This window comes from Amblyomma maculatum, chromosome 11 (genome assembly GCF_055883805.1).
Source record: "Amblyomma maculatum isolate TAMU_Amacu chromosome 11, ASM5588380v1, whole genome shotgun sequence".
NCBI lineage: Eukaryota > Metazoa > Arthropoda > Arachnida > Ixodida > Ixodidae > Amblyomma > Amblyomma maculatum.
The window spans coordinates 108,981,281-109,005,540 of NC_139354.1; the positions used below are offsets into that span (position 1 = coordinate 108,981,281).

General features: G+C 46.3%; 1 protein-coding gene and 1 long non-coding RNA gene across 2 annotated transcripts in view; both read right to left on the bottom strand.

The window, feature by feature from the left end:
* LOC146174641 (uncharacterized) overlaps positions 1-2,304 on the bottom strand; it is a 115,010-nt gene extending 112,706 nt beyond the window's left edge. The window contains exon 1 of the mRNA XM_084585421.1: positions 2,158-2,304. The gene's annotated coding sequence lies outside the window, so the exon portion shown is untranslated. The remainder of the gene's footprint in view (positions 1-2,157) is intronic.
* An 11,247-nt stretch (positions 2,305-13,551) lies between these two features.
* LOC146174642 (uncharacterized) overlaps positions 13,552-24,260 on the bottom strand; it is a 32,845-nt gene continuing 22,136 nt past the window's right edge. The window contains exon 3 of the long non-coding RNA XR_014701933.1: positions 13,552-13,655. This is a non-coding gene — a long non-coding RNA (uncharacterized LOC146174642). The remainder of the gene's footprint in view (positions 13,656-24,260) is intronic.

Below are 24,260 nucleotides of genomic sequence, written 5' to 3' on the forward strand. Positions count from 1 at the left end.
AATCATCGCACGTGTAAACGTTTGGCACTCAAGGAGGTAAATCGCACTTCTTGAGTGGAGGCTATGAGCTAAAAATGAAGCCGACATCCGCTATCTTGCAAGGAAAAAAACGGTGTATCGTCGAAGGATCATTCCAAGCGAAAGGTACCACTTTTAAACATACACTAATTTTAACTTCTCTGAAGTTTTCGACGGTGCGTTTTACCACACGGACAAAAACTTTACAGAGAACATTTTGACGAAAATAGTGTGACTCGCATGAGTAATTTGTTAATTCTGAGCTGGTTGTTAATAAACGCACTAGCACAAATCTCCAACATCATCAGGTGCAATTGGTGCACTAAGTGGAACGCCAGCTGGTGCAAGAAATAATGTGACATAAGGCAGAAAGCGAATATCCTCTTTACTTGTGTGAAATCGCACTGGTAAATGTTTTGCTCCTACAAAAAGGTTTAAAATGGTATAATTTTCCCGTATTAACGGTGCAACTCGAAATACTGCCAAAGATGTAGTACGAGTCCTTGTACACCAATAAGTTACTAAATAATAAATATTTTTTATTTAAATCGGCAACTAATTTATGGAAACCAGGATCAAATACAAATAACCAAGATGGTCGATCATCAAGCCTAAATGGTTTAAGAAGACTAACCAAGAGTTAAGTAAATGTAGTTTTATATACTATCAATTCAAAGCTGTGGGCCGGCCACCCAACGTGCGCAGATCGCAAGGCGTGGAATTGGCTAGATCTGGCTCAAACGCAGAAGTGAGTGAGGTAGGCGTAACTCTGAGTTTATAAAAGAACGCATGTGCGAGCTCAGGGAAATTTTCTTTCGGCGTAGCACCGGTGAAAGCGGGCCTATGTCGACTACGAGATACGTGAGTGAGTGCTTCTCTGGGAGCAAATCCCGTAATGTTTGTTTAATTATGCACATTATTCCCTATCGCCACGCTTGCCTCTGTTAGCCTCGCGAAGGCGGCGGCGGAAGTTTTGTTTTCTTGCTCTGCGACAACAAGTTCACCGCTCTTGTTTTAACTTTTGTTCCACGTTGTGTGATTCATCATTTCTCGAACCCAAAAGAGCTTGCTGTTGGCTCGTTGGTCGTTGGGGGGATATTTTAAAATAATACCACGGAAACGGCAGTGATGTTGTTTCCGCGGTGTTAATTTATAATGTTCAAGAACCCATTGACCGGAAGGTGTGGCGTTCAAGTTCATTGAGACATGATACGACGTGATGCCAACTTAAACATTTTTAGCTGACGATTAAATCACATTGCTCGGCAGCAACTTCAATTGAAACATATGCCGCTGATTATTGTCATAAAACGTATGATTACTAATATAGAGGAAATAAACCAAGCCACAGATTTCGACTGACTGGCAGAGAAACCCATCCAAAACCCTTCCTTCAATCCTGAATCGATGTAATGGCACGCGACAATTGAAACAGCCGCACAGTATAGCTCATCGCGTAATGAAAAATAACATACTTATTATCTGAAGATATATATTAATCCACAGACTTCGATCCCATATTTGATGCAGAATAGTGCTAAGAGGATGAGAAACCCGTGGGTGTAGTATTTCAACTCTATTGCCTTGGTAGGGTTTTTGCCTCGTGCGTTCGTGCTGTTCACGCGCCGTGTAAGCGTGCGCACGTAGCGCATTTCTATGTGCTGTTGAAATGTTATTCAGGGAAATAAAAAAAAAAACTGGCGTATGATGTAGAATCTTCAATGTGAACGAATGGAAGCTAGCATGCTGTCAGATAATCATATCCGCCGCAATGCCGTTCCTAACACATACGTATCTATCCCGAAACATCTGTAATCAGTTGCTGTCCACTAAGTTTGGATCTGTGTTTGATGTTTGGCGCTGCGATATGTTGAATTAATGGATATTTCGAGATAGCGCGAAGAACTGGGTTATAATAATACCTTTTATGCAATAAACACAAATCAGATTTTCTTAGTATGACAAGTTTAAAACTGTTTTCAGTTGTGTTACATTGGTTCTCCTGTGGTAGTTGTTGAAAATAAAACAAATTGAACGACTTTACACAGCATCGAGTTTATCGATTAGTTTGATGTGGTGTGGATCCCAAACTGATGACATGCACTGCAAATGCGAAAGAAATACTTTGCATATAATTACCTTTCAGGATGATGGTGCAGAAGGTAATGTACTGTTAGCTTTGGCCGTTTTCGAAGGGACAATGAGCGAATAAAGTAGCAGACATACTGAAGAACAATATCAGACTAACAGCTGTGTTTGAGCCTTTCCCAAAATCATACTCTCTTCATCTCTAATGAAATTTTGTTTTTGATGTCACGCGAAAGAAGAAAAAACATGCTAGACGACATAACGAATAACCCTTTGACTGGAAGGTGCACGTGGCGTTCAAGTTAATGGAGACATGATACGACGTGATGCCAACTTACGCATTTTCAGCTGACGATTATATCAAATTACTCGGCAGCAACTTCAATTGATTGATATTCCTGTGATTATTGTCATAAAACGCATGATTACTAATATAGAGGAAATAAACCGAGCCACAAACTTCGACTGACTGGCAGAGAAATTCGTCCAAAACCCTTAATTCAGTCCTGAACTGATGTAATGCCACGCGACAATGGGAACAGCCGGACAGTATACAGCTGATCACGCAATGAAAGATAACATGCATATCATCAAATATACATATATTCAAGATAATTAATTCACTGATTTAGATCCCATATTCAATGCAGGATAGCGCTAAGAGGATGAGAAACTCGTGGGTGTAGTATATCAACTCTATTTTCTTCGTAGGGTTTTTGCCTCATAGTTTCGTGCTGTTCACACAGCGTGCAAATGTGCGCAGTTAGCGTATTTCATTGTGCTGTTGGATTGTTATTTAGGCCAATAAAAAAAACGGCGTATGTTGTAGAATCTTGAATGTGAACGAACGGAAGCTTGCATGCTGTCAGATAATCATATCCGCCGAAATGCCGCTCCTAACACATACGTATCTATCCCGAAACATCTGTAATCAGTTGTGGAGCACTAAGTTTGAATCTCCGTTTAAGGGCATATTTTATACGCTACCCGAGCATGATTTGGTACTGCGAAAAAAAACCCCTCTCCTGCTCAAAGAAGCAGTGAAAAAATTAATATATTATGCAAGCCCGCCAGCGGTTAAATCTGATTTTTGACAATGTTAGCCGCAGGAAACAAGACATCGGCACTCTAAATGGTGTCTTTTTTTTTTTGGATAAACGCGCGCAAAAGTAATAGCGAAACCCATGCGATGTGCTTGTGCTATTTTTTTAATGTAAATTATAAACACATTTCTATTTAATTTGTATATTTATTTTACCTTTGGGGCATGAAACCTTCATGGCCAGGATTCAGGGTGAAAGGGCAAACATTTACAGCAGTACGAATAAAAATGAAAATGGTAAGCAAATTAATATACTTAGTCTGCAAAGAACAGAAAACAATGCCAAGGTAAAAATGACAAAACTAATAAAACCAAGCAGTCAAAGGTAATAAACTACAAAGCACGAAATCAAACAACAGAACGATCCAATACCTCAGAAACGCATGGAAAATGAGGAATAGACTCTGCAGTAATACGTTGGCTATCGCGTTTTTGAACCGCACTGCGTATTTAACGGATGCGGAGCTATGCAGTTTACGGATGCGGAGGCGGAAAGTAGATGATATTCAAGTCGTTATTCGCCTGAATTAAGGATTAGTGTAATGTGTTGATGTTTAGCACTGCGGTATGCTGACGTTTTGGATATTTCTAGATAGCGAGAAGAGCTGGGTTTTAATAACAACTTTTATCCAATAAACCCAAACCAGATATCTTTCTTCGCGTGAATAGTAGTAATAAATTTTAGGTCGTTTTTGTGTTACATTGGTTGTTCTGCGATAGTTGTTGAAAATAAAACGAATTGAACGACTTTACACAGCGTCGAGTTTATCGATTAGTTTGATGTGGTATGGATCCCAAACTGATGACATTCACTGCAAATGCTAACGAAAATACTTTGCATATAATTACCTTTCAGGATGATGGTGCTGAAGGTAATGTACTGTTAGCTTTGGCCGTTTTCGAAGTGACAATGAGCGAATAAAGTAGCAGACATACTGAAGAACAATATCAGACTAACAGCTGTGTTTGAGCCTTTCCCAAAATCATACGCTCTTCATCTCTAATGAAATTTTGTTTTTGATGTCACGCGAAAGAGCAAGAAACTCGCAACCGCTAATTGTCGTTATATCGGACAAGTGCATTGCCGTTGCACAGCAGCAAAGTAGGTGTAGTGTATATGAAGACTGATGCCTCCTCAGACCTTGAACATAAAGGAGACACTGTAATTTGGTGAAACAGTTGGACATAACACAGCAGCCTTAAAATACCGGTTAATTCTTTCGAGAACATTGCTTTGTGGACTTTTCTAAGTGCCCGACGATTTGTTATGAGAGAGCGAAGTAATGGCGTTTGGTCTTTGACAACGATTCATACATGAATCTGCTTTTACTTTGAGAAATTCAGCAAAAGAATATGAAGCAATCACGTAGGAGACGTATTGTTTATCTATAGCTTCTTCGTTAAATGCACAAAGGTTAACAATGTCTGCTGCGGTGTCTACGAAGCAATGATTAATAGGCTTTCCGTTCGCCTGCTAACAACGAAGTCAATGCATTGAATCCTGAGCACAGAGGCCGACTTTCTAAAGAGTGAGCGTGTGGAATCTCCCGCATGATTGTTCTAGTGAATCTCGTGACTTCTAATTTCTTTCAGTCGACCGCGCTGAAAATTCGGAGCGATTTTATTTTGGGTGGATTATAGAGGTTCAGTTCAGTTAAGTTCAGTCGTTCAGTCGTGTCCGGCTCTTCGTGACCCTATGGACCATATCACGCCACGCTTTCCGGTCTCTCTCTATCTTCCTAACATCACATAACTTCATCTGCAGTGCCTCGAGGATGCCATCTAACCATCGCGTTCGCTGCCTACCCCTTCTCCGGTGACCCTCTACTTTCCCAACATCAAATATTTCTCCAGCGACTCCTCTCTTCTCATCAGATGACCAAAGTAGCTGAGCTTTAACTTTAGAATTTGACCCTCCAATGAGCAGTCAGGGTTTACGGTCGACAATATCGACTGATTTGATTTGATTTGATAGTCAGGGTACCGAAGTACAAATTTCATTCCAAAATATGCTTTGAGCCAAAACATCCTTCTATAAGACCTGGTGCAGGCTGTTATTTTAGATGAATGGTGGATATTCACATATGTTTATAGCGCCTTGCTGCTAGTAATGACGTACTGTGTACTGGGGACTCATTTCGTGTAAAGCTGCCGCGATACTGTCGTCGTCGTCACTAATACACACATGAAAGCACCTGCCCTGCCGACAGGCAATAGAATCCACGAAAGGTAAGTACAGTCGTTGTCAAAAGCTTACAACCCAGGGGTTCTGCTTCTAAAGTAGCACTCGTTTGTCATCCATTGAAGTCTTTTCTGCTGGAAAGGTTAGGAAGAAAACTCTTCGTATATTGAGGAGGTTTGGAAAACTTATAATGTACACTGTGCGGTTAGCCGCAAACCCATGAGCTCTAACCTTTCAGGAAAGAATGTGCATCTGCATTTATGGGCTCAGACAGGAGTCAAGAAAAAAAGCAACAAATCTTCGATCATTGCTCAACAAATTCTACAATGAAAATTCACTAAAGCACATATGATATGGAGGAAATTAAATATTGTTACGGACGAGGTAGAAGGAGGCAATGCCGCTGGTAGAAGCGCTCGCGCTAGGCCTGCCGAGATTCATTAAAAATCAGCTTACGCTCATCTGACATCTCTCTGTTCTCTGTGTTCATCGGCTTGCCATCGCGTAACAATATATATTTGCGTCAGCTTATAGTTGCTGAAACAGCCAAACGGAACAGGATCAGATGCGAAGTCAAGTGATTTGCAGGGAATTAAACCCTATTTTTATTGGGAACTGCAATTTACGCTTACTTTGAATATTACGAATTAAAGGCTTCATAGTTTGTTATACATCAAAAATACAATTTTCAAATTACGAAGTCGGGCTCTCTACTTTTGAGTCACGATTGAATTCATCGTAGCTTATGTCGGAGGCCGGGTGTACCGGTCCGTATTCGTAATTTGCCATTGACAGACCTTTACAAGGTGGTATGAGTGACGACGCCGCAGCGCTGAGTCGAAACAACAACTACGCCTTACATGCGATCAATTATTAAACAATGCTGATCGAAGTTTTTTCTTCGGGATTCTTGTGCACCATGTATGTTAGCATTAAACTGATCTACAATAATTGTTCGATCTGGCATGTCTTAGCAGATATAAACAGAGAAGAGGACGGAAGTATAGGCGAGCTCCTATTACGGGTCCCAGAATATAAATCTCGAACACTAAGGCATATGTTCTGGTAACATTTTTTAGGTTCGGCCTGCCCCCTTATTTAGAATATATTGAAGTAGCCGGGTTTGTTGTCGGCCTGCACACGTTAGGAAGAAATCTGTGGCAAACAATGCTCAATAAACACATAGAATGACCAGATGTGCTACAGTATGAGATGAGCATCAGCAACGCAGTGAACGCAGCAGCTGGCGTGATATTAAGATGGCCGTTTTGCTGATGGAAGGACCAGGCCACTATTAACTAGATTTAAAACCTACAAAACAAGAAAGATAGTGTCCTTAAAACACGAATTACTGAAAGATAAAGACTAGGCAATGAGCGAAGATTTCTGCCAATCATCAAGAAATTTAAGGAAATAATTAATAGAAAACGGCAAATGCAGAATTACATCTTTCAAACTGCAGTATAGAAGACTGAACTTCGATGGAAAAAGCTAGGGATACGGCTAGATTAGTGGCACACCTCTGTAAATGCGCAGTGTTGAAAAAAAAAGAAGAAAAAAGAAGTAAGGGTAGAACTCTTCGCTCTGGCCGTGTTGTACCATCGACAAGCTAGGACCACTTGAGGGGTGGTAACATAAAAAAAAAATTAAGCCGAGAGCTCAGTCCTATTTACTAACATTGGCAGTTTCGTCCATAGAAAAGATACACTTTGTCGCATAATTAACGATTGTAACGGCGGCATTATCATACATAGAGAAACATCGATAAATAGAAAACTAAAACTGCCTAATTGTTTCGATGTGAAAACAAATATGTAGTTTTTTGAAGTACTAAATAGGTACGTACATGTGGCGGCGGCGTTCTGCTCGCAATAAATGAATCAAATTATTACTGTCCTGTGTCCATGCACACAAATTTAGAACTAATTTGGTGTTGTCTCCGGCTTAGCTATAGAAAACATTATTACGTGTGTATTACTGATCCCCATCAAGCGATCATATTTTTGCGATGGCCTTCATGACAGTGTTATTCAGTTTACCACGTGCTTCCATGCAGCTCGAGTTATACTATTAGGCCACGTATTTTCCTAAGATCGTCTGGGTTCACACCATATTTCTAAACCATTGTCAATCGAACCGAGCCGGTCCATTTGTTCTGACTTCGGCTTATCGAAGATAGTTAGCCTCCCTAAGCGCTTAACATAACACACCTGATGGCTACTTGACGTTATTCTAACGTGATCAACTATACATTTCTCTAAAGTGACGCATCTGCCCGGGCTGAGTGATCACGACATATTTCATTTTACGCTCACACTAACAAAACTAAAACCTGCCGACAAAGAATAAAATCGAGATTACAGACAGGCCAGACAGACGCACCCAACACATCACAAAACTCTAGACAAGGCTGAAGAACACACCCTCCGCCGGCTACAAACAGACACTCTCGTTACACCATTTAAACTCCACCAATGATACCCCTCACTTTACACACCAGAGTGCCCACACTGTGGACAAATAGCTATGGCTTTTCAGTTAATGTGGGCATGCCAATTAAATCCATTTACCGATAAACTGCCTAATCCCAATTTGGAGCAGTGGGAGGTCATTCTGCGCAGCGAGGACACCGACCAACAACGAGGAATTGTTCGCAGGGCCCACGCTGCGGCGCAGGCGACTGGGCTGCCGGAATAGGCTGACCACCCACAACTCTGACAACTCCCATGCACTCAATAAAGCTTTCAATCAATCAGTCAATCACTGTTTCGTACACTAGTGGCCGCAAACACGCCGATGCTGCTTCCTACGACCGTACGTGACTAACGATTTCGATTAATACATCGCCTTTGTCGTGCCTACGTTTCCTGACGCCTCGGCTGTGCGGACTGGTCTACCGACATAAGCTTCGAGCCACTGCTTCCTGCTCCGCGGAATCCCAGTTACCAGCTCCTTTTGTCTCCGTGATGACCTCCTGTACAAGAAGGCTTACTGAAACACCGAAACGAATTTTCTACTCGTGGTTACCGAGAGCCACCGCTCATTCATCCTGCGTGCCATGCACGAAGACCCCACTTCCGGTCACCTGGACTCTGCACGAAATCTCCACCGTGCCCGCGCAGGTTTTATTGGCCCAAGATGCGCCAGAGAACTGAACGATTTGTGGCGGGCTGCACTGAGTGCCAGCGGCACGAATGCCCTAAGACCATGTCATGGGGTCTGCTGCATCCATTGCCTACACTACGTGGTACATTAGAGAAAGTCGGAGTTGACGTTATGGCTCGTTTCCCCAAGTCTTCCGACGAAATTTGTTGGATCGTAGTTTGGGCAGACTACCCCATCCTGTACTGCGACACAGGCTCTCTTTCTTCGGCCACCGCTCACCATGTTTCCCTGTTCTTGCTCCGTTTTGTCATCCTGCGCCATGGACCTCTGCAATTGATCATCAGTGACCGAGGTTGCCACTCTAAAGTAGGGGTTGTAGAACACCTCCGTTTAAGGGCGTCGAATTTGAGACACTTCACACCAAATCACGCTCAAACCAACGGCTTGACGGAGCGAACAAACCTCATATATGTCAACGTGCTCTCTATGTACGTCGCATCAGACCCTAAGATCTGGGATACCGTATGTATTGGCAACCTGCTGATCAATCATTTTTGTCTTTTGGCAGGCTTTCTTTGCTGAGCAGTTTCACAGTATGGCTGCGGCTGACCAGCTACGTTTTCAGAACTGACCTACGAGCCCATTCATTGCGGAAACGGACAATGGCCCTTCGTATGCACATCAAGGGGAATCAACGTGGAAACGTGCAATTACCTACAATCAGAAATTTGGGCTCTTGCCAAATGCCTGCTGATCACAGTACCTTACGTTCCACAAGTAACTACGCACTGCTTCATCTTTGCAACTGTGACCTCGCATCACGTGGCTCAGTGAGCGCCTTTAAAGGACCGTGCAGCATCGACTTTCCTCAGTCGGCAGGCCACCAGCATTATCGGCAACATACTTAGCAACCAATTTTGTTTTGCACTACAGAAGGAAAGAGAGAGAAAAAAAATAAAAAAGAGAAAAAATGGGGGGGGGGGGGTGCAGTGAGTGGAGTCTTCATTTCAATACCCCAGTGGCCTGGGCTGCCGCTCTTGCCTGATTTACCAGCTTATGCTGGGTCTCTATATCATAGCATAGCAGAGTGGCCTCCCACTGCGCCTCCGAATGATGCATCTTTATGTGTGCAGGTTTGGGGCCTGTGCACCCCCACGTGACGTGGTAGGCGATGGGCTGGTCGTTGCACCAAGGGCATATGTCTGTGTAGTGTTCTGGGAACACCTTGTGGTATTGATGTAGTTTGGGTGTTGGCTTGGAGCTCTCTCCATTCCCGCGTTTCTTGTGCATATAGTCCGTTGTGTGGAGGGGAATAAATCCTACGTTGTTGTCGTAGATACTTAAGTCGCGCGCCTTAAGTCGCTGGGACAGGAATGCTAGTTGTGAGATCGCGATTGGTGGCCGCTCGGGTTGTGTGACCTCGAGCTAGCCTATCCGCGACCTTATTACCTTCCAATCCAGAGTGCCCCGGAACCCAAGTGATCTGATGTTTGAGCTGCGAGTTTGTAGCGAGTTTGAGCTGCGGTTAGTTGTGAAGCGAGCGAATTTTGTAGGTATTCTGCCTGCAAGAAGCAGCCGACACGCCGCTTCTCAGTCGGTGATTACGTGAAGCTCTCGATTGGTCGCGTCTCCGTAGGTAATGGCCAGTACGATCGCCGCCACTTCCGCTTCTGTGATAGTACAGTGCGGGATGGACATGCTGGAGACTTCTGTGTACGAAGAGCCCACCACCACGGCTGCTGCTGCGTTCGATGTATGCTCGTATAGAGCGGCGTCCACATAGACAGTTTTCGGACTGCGTTCCACTGCACGCTTAAGATAATTCACTAGGGCTTGTCTTCTGCCTTCGTTGTGGACTGGAGACATGTTCTTTAGGAGCGGGGCCATATATACTCTTGCCCGGTACGAAATAGGAATGGTAGTCGTTGACTGGATAGCTTGTACGTCGGAAGGATAGCCAATGCGCCCGAGAATGAGCCGGCCTGTCTCAGTTGACAGAAGGCGTTCCCTTTGGGACAGGACGACAGCCTCTTGAATCTTTTCAAATGTGTTGTGCAGTCCAAGAGCTTCCAATCTGACGTTGGAAGTGTATGGTGGGAGGCCTAACGCGTTCCTGTGAGCTGCACGTATCATTGTATTTACTTCGTTGAGATCTCTTCAGTGCAGGGTGAGGAAAGGTAGTCCATAGGAGAGGCGACTGATGACCAGCGCCTGCACCAGACGGATGGTGCCTTCTTCCTGCATGCCTTTTTCTGTTTCTGGCCACCCAGCGGATCATTTTAAAGATCTGCTGTATTGTATTCTTACGGAGGTGGAGCACGTGGTCTACTGTTCTATCGCTTTGGAGCCAGAGACCCAGGATTCGTATGAGTGGCACTTTCCGGATTGGGACCAAATGTAGGAGGATACTAAGATTACCTGGTGATGTATAGTGGTACCCACGTATGCGGATGACTTCAGATTTATCTGGGGAGCTTTGGAACCCACATCGAAAGGCCTCTCTTTCCACGCAGGCTGCTGCTGCTGCTTGAAGTGTTTCTTCTTTCTGACCTACAGAGCCGGTGGTTCTCCAAATCGTATAGTCATCAGCATACAAGGTGTGTCCAATGTTCGGAACCTGTTTCAGGGCCCTTGCGACTCTAATCATAGTGATGTTGAATAGGAGCGGGGAGATGACCGATCCCTGTGGCGTGCCCTTGTTTGGCATGTCTTGGAGATCCGATCACATGTCACCCATTCCTATCGTTGCCGTTCGGTTGGATCAAAAATTCTTGACGTATGGAAAGGTGTGTTCGCCGCAGTTTAGGTTAATGAGCTCGGAGAGGATTGCCTCGTGAGGCACGTTATCAAACGCTCTTTTTAGATCTAGCGCCATTACGAGGTGCTCGCCTCCTCTCGAAATGTCGGAAAGTACCTCCTCCTTGAGGAGAAGAAAAGCGTCTTGAGTGGATAGGCCCGATCTGAAGCCAATAATGGAGGGATGGAAGAGGCCGTTATCTTCTATGTAGTGTTGAAGTCGCGTCTGGATGACTCGCTCGTAGAGCTTGCCCAGGCACGAGGTGAGTGATATGCGTCGTGGTGTTTTAACCGCCGGCTTCTTGCTCGGTTTCGGAATTCCGATTACCTCTGAGCACTTCCACTCAGAGGGAATTTCATTCTTCTCCCACAGCGGGTCGTTTAGATACTTGGTGTGGTCGCTGATTTGTGCCTTGCTGAAGTTGCGGATCATGGCGTTGCTGATCTTGTCCGTTCCCGCCGCCATGTTGCAGGTTAATGATCGAACTGCCGCATACATCTAGGCTTCCGAAATGGGAGCATCGAGTGCCGGATTTTCCTCGCCCTGGTAGGTCAAAGAGCAAGGTGGAGCTGGGCTGGTGCCGATGTATTTGTCCTTAAGAGCCTAAAGCAGCGTGGCGTCGTTCCCTGGAAAAAGTGAGCAATACGCTTCAGGGTCCGTGTAGATGCGGATTTTGATTTAGAGGGGTCAATGACATTCCGCAGGATTGCCCAAGTGCGGGACGTTCCCAGCGTTCCTCTCAATGACTCGCAAAACTGTTGCCAATTTTGTTGTGCTAGGTTGGTGGCGTATGTCTGGGCTTCCTCCGTGAGCTGCGCAATCCGCAGACGGAGAAGTCTATTAGGCGCTGTCTTTTCTATCGCCTCACAAGGCGGCTGCGCTTCTGCCATAGCTTGAGAAGATGGCGGTCTACCTCTGGGGCTTCCAGTGTGCTCTGTATTATTTCGGAGGCTTTCCTGTGTGCTTGTCTGATGTCTTGGCTCTAGTCCTGTATGGACTGGAGCAACCGACGGCATGTGGTGTTGGCGGAGCGTGTAGTAGCCGGCAAGCGTCGGTGACCTGTCGGCTCCTACCTCTTGCAAACAGATAATGTCAGGTCTGATGAGGATGGTGCAGAGATATTGTTTCAGCAAATCCTGTTTTCGTTTGAAACCCCTACAGTTCCATTGCCAGATTTCTATGGGTTCGATGTTTGGGCTACGGTGTGAGCTGCCAACGGGCAAGGGACGCGAGGCCACCTGACTGCTAAGGCCCACATTGAGTTCGAGCGCGGATTTTGTCCAAACGTTCGTGCAAAACAGAGCACGACTCATGTCCTGCATGATAATTCGACGGGCGCTGGCGGCAGCACAGGAGGCACACTTAACGTTGGCGTCCCGGTTGGAGCGAGGGCTAGCCTCCAAGGCATGTGACCCCGCACAACGGGTACAGCAAGCTTTCGAAGGATCATTCTTGAGCTTACAGTTATTCAAAGCGTGGCCACACTGCGCACAAAAAGTGTACAGGGGAACGTGCAGGTCCTCACGGACCCCGACGGAAGTCCAACCGATAGTTACAAGACTCGCCGCACAGAGACGGGCAAAAGCGGGTGGTTCAGTTTCAATAACGTGAACGAACTGCCCGGAGCTATGCGTAAAAGAGAGGCTCACCTTACAGGAACAAAGCTTCTGTGTACTGTTACCGTACCGATTACCAATTGTTGTTGCTGCCTGCTCAAAGTGTATCAAACGTATACAGTTCACATTACATTATTTCCTTCTAACCTACTTTTTTAGGGTGATGCTGAGACAACCCCAGGACTTACGCTAGAGCAGTTGCTGTCAGAGTTGCTCGACGGCCAAAGGAAAGCCCCAGGCAATATCGAAGAAGTAATCACAATACGGAAAGAAATCCAACAGCATATGCTGACGTTAAACAACAAAATAGATGGCATCGCAAAATAATTGTTATTGGCAAAATGACAAAACAGGTAAGCGAAATCGAAAAAACTATACCAAAATTTGATAGTCCGTTATACTTTCTCTTAAATAAGGTGGATGACTTAGGAAACAGAAGCCGTCGCAATAATCTAATAGATTATGGTTTGGAAAAGCCCGGGAATGAGACAATTGAATAACTTGAAGAAACAGTAAAAGACGACATAATAATAAAGAAGATAAGTGTATCGCTTACAGGTATCGAAAAACTTCATAGGCTTGGACGTAAGTCCAGTAATATATCAAGACCAGTTATCATAACATTTCCTGGCAGTAGAGAGGACATCCATTTTGCAAGCGCCCACATATTGAAGGGCTTGTCATATTCCATCTCGGAAGACTGCTCAAAGCCCGTTCGTGAAGTGCATAAACTCTTGTAGAACAGCGCTGCGGAAGAAAAAGCAAAGGGTGCTAAGAGAAAGCTCTTCTTTGATAAACTCTGCATTGATAGTCCCATGTTTGCCTAGGACATGGGGAAAGAAAGCGCATCAGATTGGTAAATGAGAAAAAAATAATGGCAGAAAAATTATGATTCTACGTCTGTGAAAATCTGGAACGTAAACTGCAGGAGTGTAATCAATAAGGCAACAGAGCTTGAGGGGCTCCTTTTTTTTTTAGCAATACAAATATCGCTCTGCTAACTGAAACAGGGTTACATGATGCAATTTTGGGCAGTGAATGCGTACCTACTAGTTACAATGTACTTCGGAAAGACCGCGCTGGTTGAGGTGGTGGCGTCTATATAATCTACAAGAACTCGTTACGGGTTTTAAGGAAGCTTGATGTGCCTAATGTAGGAAAAATTTTCAGTAAAGATTCTTGTGGTGCAATCAGATATATTATAGGTGTGACTTACGGGCTACCTTCTACCCCACTTATTAGAAAACCTATATGAACACACATACAAAAACGTGGCGTTTGGATAATTCTAGCTGGCGACTTCAGTTTGCTTAATCTTGACTAGACTATAATGTCCCTCAATAACCATGACAAAATAGGTGATTCTATGTTGGACATACCCTTTTTGTTTTGATATATCTAAACTTGTTAGTGTATACATCAGGATACACGACAGCTCTGAATCTGTATTGGGCCTTTTCTTTGTGAGTGGATCGATTAGTACCAACCCAAGATATGAAATAGACAAAGAAAACTCCGATCACCAGACCATGCTCCTTATTTTGTCTTATGTCGCTATTGATAAAATTCTCATATTAATTTTTCCCAACATCTCGCGTGCTGACGATACATAAATAATTGACAACTTATTTCATTTTAGTAGATTTGCAAACTCTAGCGCGAATGTAGGCGATATGTGGATTAATTTTAAGGACTTTGTCATAGTGTATATTGGCCGTTTCGTGCCAACCATTGCAAAAAAAAAAAAAAAAAAACAGCGGGAGAACCCCTAAACATTTCGTAGGCCATTATAAAGACGCAGAAAAATTAAAACTGCTTAAAAAGAAAAGGCAAAGAGCTGATAATTCAGTATGGCTGCTTGAAACAATTTGCACTTTCTCAAGTGAGCTACAAAGACAAGGAGGATTCGACAAAGAATATTGTTACGGGCGAAGAAGAAGAAGCGGACAATGGCGTGGGCAGGCGCGCTGGCGCTAGGTCCGCCATCATTCATTAAACGTCATCTACCATCGTCATCGGTCATGTTCCGTCTCCTTTCATCATCAGCTGGCCACCCCGTAACATTTGGTTGGAGGCGCCGGGTACATCATCATCACTGGTCATCCTGGCCCGGAGCATTGGCGCTCTGTGTCATCTTGCGCCGTCGGCAACGGGTTCGTGGGACGACGCATCACCTGGCTGTTCCCCAGCCTGCTGGACCCGACGCCACATCCCCGTTCGCCACCCCCGCCCAGTCCGCCGCCCTGACCAAAAGACACGAAGAAACACAAGCAGCCCAACTTTAAGATCCCACCGACCTAAGACGCCACGGACACGTGCAAGAACACATCACAAGACCGCACGCATGAAAGACCTGACCGAAGGATCCGACCAACCCGAAACGCCGACCAGATGAACCCACCGACCCGATACAACACTACACGTGAAGACATCGCACCCGTATGTGCCCTTTGATGCGTACCTAGGACCCAGTCATAAAATTCTGGCGACCGGTTCAACGAAAGCTTTCTGGGCCAGGCTTCATTGGTTATGGCGGCAAGCCGTTACCTTCTTTCTCTTCTTTCTACACCGGTCCGCACAAGATCACCGTCATGTCACAAATCTGATCAACCTTGACTTCTTCTTCGTCCACCGATCGGGACGATGGCTCGGTGGTCCCGGGTAGTGTTACGGGCGAAGAAGAAGAAGCGGACAATGGCGTGGGAAGGCGCGCTCGCGCCATGTCCGCCATCATTCATTATGCGTCATCTGCCATCGTTATCGGTCATGTTCTGTCTTCTTAGCTGCCTTACGTGCAGCTATTAAATACATCGGCCAGGAACTTCCAGGTGTCTGGTCCATTTTTACGGACTCGAAAGCAGCGCTTCAAGGCGTTCAAGCTGCGCTACGTCGTGGATCACATGAACAACTAACTACAGAGATCCGCGTGCTATACCGCGACGCTACATCAAAAGGTCATGATATATGTTTCAAGTGGCTACCTGGGCATTGCGGTATTGAGGGAAACCACCAGGCAGACCAAGTTGCCCGTTCTGCACACAACGACGGAACTACAGTGAACATTCCTATATCTAGAGTTGACGAAGCTTGTCGACATCGTTCCTTAGCGGCGGAGCTAACGCTTGCAGCCTGGAACAAAGGAGAATTTTCCAATCTACGCCTCAGGGAACTAGACCCTGGGCTGCGCCTTCGTGTTCCCCCTAACAAAGGGCGGCTCGAAACAACACTGATGTGCCGTATGTGGCTCGGTGTTGCATTCACCAAAAAATACGCTTATGTGATGAGAATGGCGGATAGCCCTAATTGTGAAAGATGCGGCTGCGAAGAGACCACACAGCATCTCCTTTGCGAGTGCCCTGCTTTTTCAAGCGAAATATATGCGCTGCGTTGGGCTCTGGACCATCTTGACAGCCGTCCTTTCACACAGGAGAAAATCCTCGGCCCATGGCCACAGAAGGCGCCTAAAGGCAAAGCCTTCAGAGCACTTATGTGTTTTATGAGAGACACAAACTTGATTGAGAAACTGTGACTGTGCTCCTCGCCGCCTTACCTTTCCTATCATTCTCTTCTATCTTTCTCCTTTAAACTCCTCATTCCCCTCCCTCAGTGCAGGGTAGCAAACCGGAAGCTTTCCTGGTTAACCTCTCTGCCTTCTCTCTCTTTCTCTCTCTCTCTCTCTCTCTTTTTTTCGGTCTTCTTTCATCATCGGCTTGCCGCCGCGTAACAGTATAACAGTATATTTATCACCAACGCACCAGAAAAATTTTGCCGTGGAATCTCATCGTTATCTGAGGATTCTCATGCGTTTTAAATCAATGTGATCCTAACCCATGACGGGAAAGAAATATCCATCACTTCCAACGAATACTTCAAATCTGCGTTAACTACTGACGTTGTCTCATGTGTCGGGAAGCGACCGGAAAGTCCGATGTTGCAAGGATATATATCACATAGATATATCACCTATGGGGCTGAAACGTGGAGGCTAACCAAAAGAGTTCTACTTAAGTTGAGGACAACCCAGAGGGCTATGGAACAAAAAATGGTAGGGGTAACATTAAGAGATAGAAAGCGTGCAGAGTGGGTCAGAGAAATAACTCAAGTTAACGACATTCTAGTGGAAATTAAGAAGAAGAAATGGACATGGGCAGGACATGTAGTGCGAAGAGAGGATAACCGATGGTCGCTGAGGGTAACAAACTGGATTCCAAGGGAAGGAAAGCGTAGCAGGGGGCGGCAGAAAGTTAGGTGGGCGGATGAGATTAAGAAGTTCGCAGGGGTCAAGTTGATGCAGCTAGCACAGAACCGGGTTAAGTGGAGAAATATGGGAGAGGCCTTCGCCCTGCAGTGGGTATAATCAGGCTGATGATGATGATGATATCACATAGCAACATGGAATGTAAGATCAATGACGCAAGGTAAACTGTATGTCGTCAAGCGAGAAATGGACAGATTGAACATTGATATTTTGAGTATCAGCAAGCTCAAGTGGACCGGAATGGGAGAATTTAACTCCGGCGACCATTATGTCTTTTATTGTGGACACGAATCCAAGAGAAGGAATAGCGTCGCTCCGGGTTCGAACCCGACCGCGGCGGCTGCGTTTCGATGGAGGCGAAACGAAGAGGCGTCGTGTGCTGTGCGATGTCAGCGCACGTTAAGGATCCCCAGGTGGTCGAAATTACTCCGTAGCCCTCCACTACGGCTCCTCTTTCTCTCTTTCCACTTTCATTCCCACCTTCCTCCCTTCCCCTACGGCGCGGTTCGGGTGTCCACAGAGCAAGTGTGACAGTTACTGCGCCTTTCCCTTCCTGTGAACCAATTTATTTATTTATTATTATTACTCATAGTAAACTGAAGAATGGGCAAAGCAGTGCTAGGGTACAACCCCAAAAACGACCGAATGATTTCACTCCGGATCCAAGGTCCCCCTTTCAACATAACAGTTATCCAAGTCTATGCACCGACCACTACTGCTGAAGAAGCTGACGTTGAGATAATTTATGCAGACCTACAATGCCTTTTAGACCGCACCCCATCATCAGGCGTGGTTTTCTCATAGGAGACTGGAATGCTAAGGTCGGGAGTGAAGAAATATCCGGAATTATAGGCAAGTTCGGTCTTGGCGAGCCAAATGAAGCTGGGCAGAGGCTAGTAGAGTTTTGTCAAGAAAACAACCTGACCATAGCGAATACTCATTTTCAACAGCACAACAGGCGCCTGTACACGTGGACTTCGCCGGACGGTCTGTACAGAAATCAGATCGATTATATTCTTTGCCGGCAGAGATGGAGAAGCGCTATACAAGCAGTAAAAACAAGGCCTGGAGCCGATTATGGCACCGATCATCAGCTTCTTGTTGCCAAAATTAAGCTTCGATAGAGGAAAACGCAGAAAACTAGAAGGCCTTTCAGGTATGATCTGGATCAAATTCCATTAGAATATGCTGTGGAAGTGAGGAATCGATTTCAAGAATTAGATCTAGAAGACAGAGAGCCTGAAGAGATGTGGACTGATGTTCGTGATATAACTCAAGAAGTTGCTACTAAGGTAGTTCCAAAGGAAAAGAAATGCAAGAAAGCAAACTAGTTATCTGAAGAGGCTTTGCAAATAGCTGAGGAAAGGTGGTTGGCAAAGGTTATGGGGGAAAGAGATAGATACAAGGTTCTCAATGCGGATTTTCAGAAAATAGCAAGGAGAGATAAGAATGCCTTCCTCAAAATACAGTGCCAAGCAGTTGAGGACGACAGCCAATTAAGGAACACAAGAGCTCTGTATAAGACAAAGATATCAAAGGAAGCTTTTGTGCTAAGCTGGGCGTGATAAAGGACAAACGAGGCAAGGACCTCACTGAAGCCTCAGAGATAAAGAAGAGGTGGCAGGAATACACAGAACTGTACGAGAAGGACCCGAATGTGCAAACCCAACATAAGACGGTTGTGATTACTGATCTCGAGCCGGGCATCGTGAAGAGTGAAGTTGAATGGGCCTTAGCCAGCCTTGCTAAGAACAAAGCTAGCGGAATTGATGGCATTCCAGCTGAGTTGCTTCAAAACCTCAACCATGACGCTCTTAACATTCTGCATACATTATGTCAGAAGATTGGGACAACCCTGCAGTGGCCACAGGATTGGAGGGGGTCAGTTTACATCCCCATTCCAAAGAAAGGCAGTGCCAAAGATTGTTCCAACTGTCGCACGATTGCGCTTAGGTCGCATGCTGGCAAGGTGATGTTGAAAATCCTCCAAGGTAGGCTGCAGCAGTATGTGGATCGGGAGCTTCCGGACGTGCAAGCTGGGTTTCGCAAGAGCAGAGGAATAGAGACCAAATTTCCAACCTTCGCTGTATCATGGAAAAACCTAGAGAGTTCCAGAAACCCATCTACTTCTGCATTATTGATTATGCAAAAGCGTTTGACTGCGTAGATCACAGCTGATTGTGGCAAGCTCTCCAAGAGATGGGAGTTCCAATTCACCTCATCTGTCTCCTCAGGAACCTGTATGAACGACAACAGGCCACAGTCAGAACTGAGCATGGTCTAACTGATTGGTTTCCGATTGAGAAAGGAGTGAAGCAAGGAAGAAAGGAGTGAAGCCGCAGGAAACAAGACATCGGCACTCTAAATAGAAATTTTAACAACAAAATGGTGTCTTTTTTTCTTGGATATACGCGCGCAAAAGTAATCGCGAAACCCACGCGATGTGCGTGTGCTAGCTGACGCGGCTCGGTATTTGTAATAAGGCCGCTGCAGGCTCAGCCAGCCTTAGCCGCTCGCATTACTGTTTATGAAGAACTCCTTCTCTAAAGTTCGCTATAAACTCCTTGACAGGCAGAAAGTGTGTTAACCTATCGCTGTTGAAGTATATATTTTTAAGTTTGAACTCAAGCCTCTGGAAATATACTGTGTGTTTGAACAAACGTCACTCACCTTAACAATGTTTGCACTGCTGCATTATTTTTTTGAGAACACCAGCTAAACCGCCCCAAGCCTATTCTCTGATGCTTATTGTGATAAAAAATAAATGTAAAAGACAAGACGTTTTTTTTTAATGTAAATTATAAACACATTTCTATTTCATTTGTATATTTATTTTATATTTGGGGCATAAAACCTTCATGGCCAGGATTCAGGGTGAAAGGGCGAACATTTACAGCAGTACGAATAAAAATGAAAATGGTAAGCAAATTAATATACTTAGTCTGCAAAGAACAAAAAACAATGCCAAGGGAAAAATCACAAAACTAATAAAACCAAGCAGTCAAAGGTAATAAACTGCAAAGCACGAAATCAAACAACAGAACGATCCAATACCTCAGAAACTCATGGAAAATGAGTAATAGACACTGCAGTAATACGTTGGCTATCGCATTTTTGAACTGCACTGCATGAAAGATCCAGGGAGGACTCTTTCCCGCCGTTAAACCGGTCAACGGCCAAGCTGGAGCAGCGACAGCAGCAGTCGCAGAAGCAACAACAGAAGGGCGGCGTTAAGGTGAGCTGGGGAGCGGGCCCTCCAAACTCACTGTTTACGCACTCGGATCAAAAGAATATTACGCGTAACTCGGAAGAGGTTAAAGCTCTAAGAGAGGAGAATGCATATCTCCGTAAAAAAGTCAATGACCTCATTAAAGAGATGCAGGCTCAAAGAACAGGGCAGGTACCGTGGACCCCGATCCCGCCGGCAGAAGTGCAACGACCCCCGTCCGCCTTAGACGTGAGCCCCGAGGAATTAAGAGCTTTCATGCAGCACGTGGAGAATTTCACGGTTCGCATCAAAGAAGAGTTTCGCCAAACTCATGCAAGATTAGATGCTATGTATGTCAAAACCAACCTATTAGAACAGAAAGTCACGTTAATAGAGCAAAACGTTGCGTGGCAGGACCACGTCACAAGCCAAAATACGCGACGAATAACAAACGAGGCCCGGGACAGGCTCATACAAGAGCGCCGTTTCGTCACTGAAGGCTCCAATCCGAACAACGCCCAAAGCCATGGCTAAACAAACACCACTAGAAATCTGGCAATGGAACTGCAGGGGGTACCGCCAAAAACAGGGACTCCTAATGCAGTTTCTACTCACGCAAGACTCCACACCCGATATAATAGCTTTACAGGAAACTAACACGACACCGACACTCAGGGGATATACGTGCTACGATACCGGACGCACGGCAACCCTGGTGAGCAAAAAGTTGGTAACCATAGCCCATGACCCGATTCCCAACACGAAAATTGAGCACTTAGTGACGGAAATTATTCCCAAAAAGAAGCACAAGGAAAAGAGTGTCTTTCTTGTAAACCTCTATAGCCCGCCTCGCCAGCGGGACGCGAATTTTCATAAACTCTTTCTAGGGGCCAGCAAACTTGCTAAAAGCAACACGCTGCTAATTGTAGGTGACTTTAACGCTCGCGGACAGCAGTGGGGATACCCCACAAATAATCAGAAAGGTATAGAGGTCGAGGATGCGGCGGAAGCGATCCAATGTACCCTCTTAACGGACGAAACTCAACCCACGCGCCTTGGCAATTCTGTCTGCCAGGATACGTGTCCGGACTTAACTTTTGCCAGGGGGGCGAAACATGCAACGTGGGAGAATCTGCTGGAGAATCTAGGCAGTGACCATTATATCTTGAAGATCACAATAACAGCCACCAACATCAAGCGCAAGCTCGGCACGGCCAAGATCACCAACTGGCCGGCCTTCCGCAAGGCATGCGCGGACCTGGAAGGGAGGATTACTTCCATAGATGATTGGTGTCAACAACTCAAAGACATCCAGAAGCAGTACACTCAAGAAGTGGATCGCACCGAGCAAACACCAGAGGTGGACCCTCGGCTCCTCAGGCTATGGGAGGCACGCCGAGGGCTCACCAAGCGCTGGAAGAAGCAGCGCTTTAACAGGAAACTCAAGCTGAAGATTGCAGAAGTCACCAAGATAGCGGAGGAGTACGCAGCTCAACTGGCCAGGCAGAGCTGGCAGCAGTTCAGTAGCTCGCTGGACGGCACCCTCAGCACGGCCAAAACGTGGCGTATACTCAAGACCCTTCTCGACCCTATCCAAACCAGGGCCGAAAGCGGGAAAGCTATCCGCAGACTCATCCACACCTTCGAGGGTACGGAGAAGGAACTGTTAGATAAAGTAAAAGAGAAATGCTACGGCACGACCTTGCCTGCAGCATACCCGAAACCATACTTGGGAAGACCGAACACCCACCTGGACAGACCGATCACCAGGGAAGAAGTGTTCGCTGCCATAAAGGTATGCACGCGCAACACGGCGGCGGGTGCAGACAAGATCCATAATGCACTCACACGCAACCTCAGCGACGGGGCAGTCGACCAATTGACAACCTTCCTCAACGGGCACTGGGCCGCAGGAACGGTTCCTGAAGAGTGGAAGCATGCAGAGGTCGTAATGATCCCAAAACCGGGTAAGAAACTCCAGATCGAAAACCTCCGACCTATCTCACTCACCTCCTGCCTAGGCAAGCTCTACGAGCGTGTCGTTACTCGGAGGCTCCAAAATTACATGGAGGATGAAGACCTGTACCCCCACAGCATGTTCGGCTTCCGAGCTCACCTCTCCACGCAGGACGTCCTCATACAACTCAAAGAGGAAGTCCTCACCAATGTCCCCAGCGCTGGCGAGAACGCGGTCATGGCCCTTGATATTAAAGGGGCCTTTGACAACGTTAGCCATGCGGCTGTAATGGAAGGACTCGACAACCTCCACTGTGGCGAGAAGATTCACAGCTACGTGAAGGCCTTTCTTTCCAACCGAACTGCAGCGGTTGGGCTCGGAGACCTTCGCAGCGATAAATTCTCGACCCCCAACAAAGGCACACCTCAAGGGTCCGTCATCTCGCCACTACTTTTTAATGTGGCTATGATCGGACTCGCTAGACAACTTGAGAAGATCGAAGGCATACAGCACGCCATGTACGCTGACGACTTCACGGTTTGGGTTACCTCCGGATCGCTCGGCCAGAAAGAAGAACGGCTGCAAGCAGCGGCTACCTGCGTAGAAGAATATGTCCATGCACGAGGTCTCGCCTGCTCCACAGAAAAATCCGAACTCTTGCGAGTTCACAAAGGGAAACACAAAGAAGGGACCCTCAATGTCTCCCTCGAAGGACAGCTACTTCCCGAACGAGACAAGATACGAGTCTTAGGAATGTGGCTTCAGAACAATCAGCGATGCAGCCATACGCTCGGCCTTCTCAAGCAATCGACCACTCAGGTCGCCAGGATGATCACGCGTGTGTCGCAGAAGCGGAGCGGTATGCGAGAGGGGGATACCCTGCGCCTGGTTCAGAGCCTGGTACTCAGTCGCGTAGGCTACGCCCTCCCGTATTTCAACCTCAACAAAGGAGAAGTGGAAAGTGCAGATGTCATCATCCGCAAAGCTTACAAGACAGCCCTGCACCTACCAATGAACACCTCTAATGCAAAACTGCTAGCTCTTGGCGTTCACAACACCTTCGAAGAGATCAAAGAAGCCCAACTGGTCACGCAGATAGCCAGGCTCCAGCAGACTCCTACGGGGCGCTCGCTTCTTAGGCGACTGGGGCTAGGTGCAACTGCGGAAATCGAGAACCGTACTGCGAGCATACCGGACGCAATTCGCCAGACGCTAAAGGTTAGCTCCCTTCCCCGGAACATGGACCCCAACTTGCATGTGGCCCGTAGAGCAGCCCGGGCGAAGTATGTACAACTAAATTTAGCTACAAGATCCACCACGGCATACACGGACGCGGCTTCGTATACAGGAAGCTCACATAATAGCGCCGTGGCGGTAGCTATTGATTCCAACCTAAAGGAACTAGCTAGCGCCTCAGTCAGGGGATGCACGGTAACCGAAGGGGAGGAGCTGGCCGTTGCTCTTGCGGTGGTAGCCGGGTATCGATGCAACACGTCCCTTACCATTCTTACAGATTCTAGAGAAGCGTGCCGTAACTACATGAACGGCCGCATAGGTCGCGCCGCCCTCAGGCTCCTCCATAGCACGACCCCATAAAAAGTCAAACACAACATCTACTGGGTGCCAGGACACACCGGCATAGCGGGGAACGAACGCGCCGATCAGGTAGCTCGAGGGTACACGAGCCGAGCTTCCTCCCAATCGGACGATCTACCCGAGCGAGTCGGCCCTACGTACTCCGACATTCTTAACTACTATAAGGGGGTACGGATCCGCTATCCGCCGCCTCATCGGGATCTAAAACAACAAGAGGCCGTGTACTGGCGAAGACTGCAGACAGGAACATTCCCTAACCTGCATACCCTGAGCAAAATTTACCCGTCACAATATCGAGACACCTGCCCATGGTGTGGTAGCAAACCTTCGCTA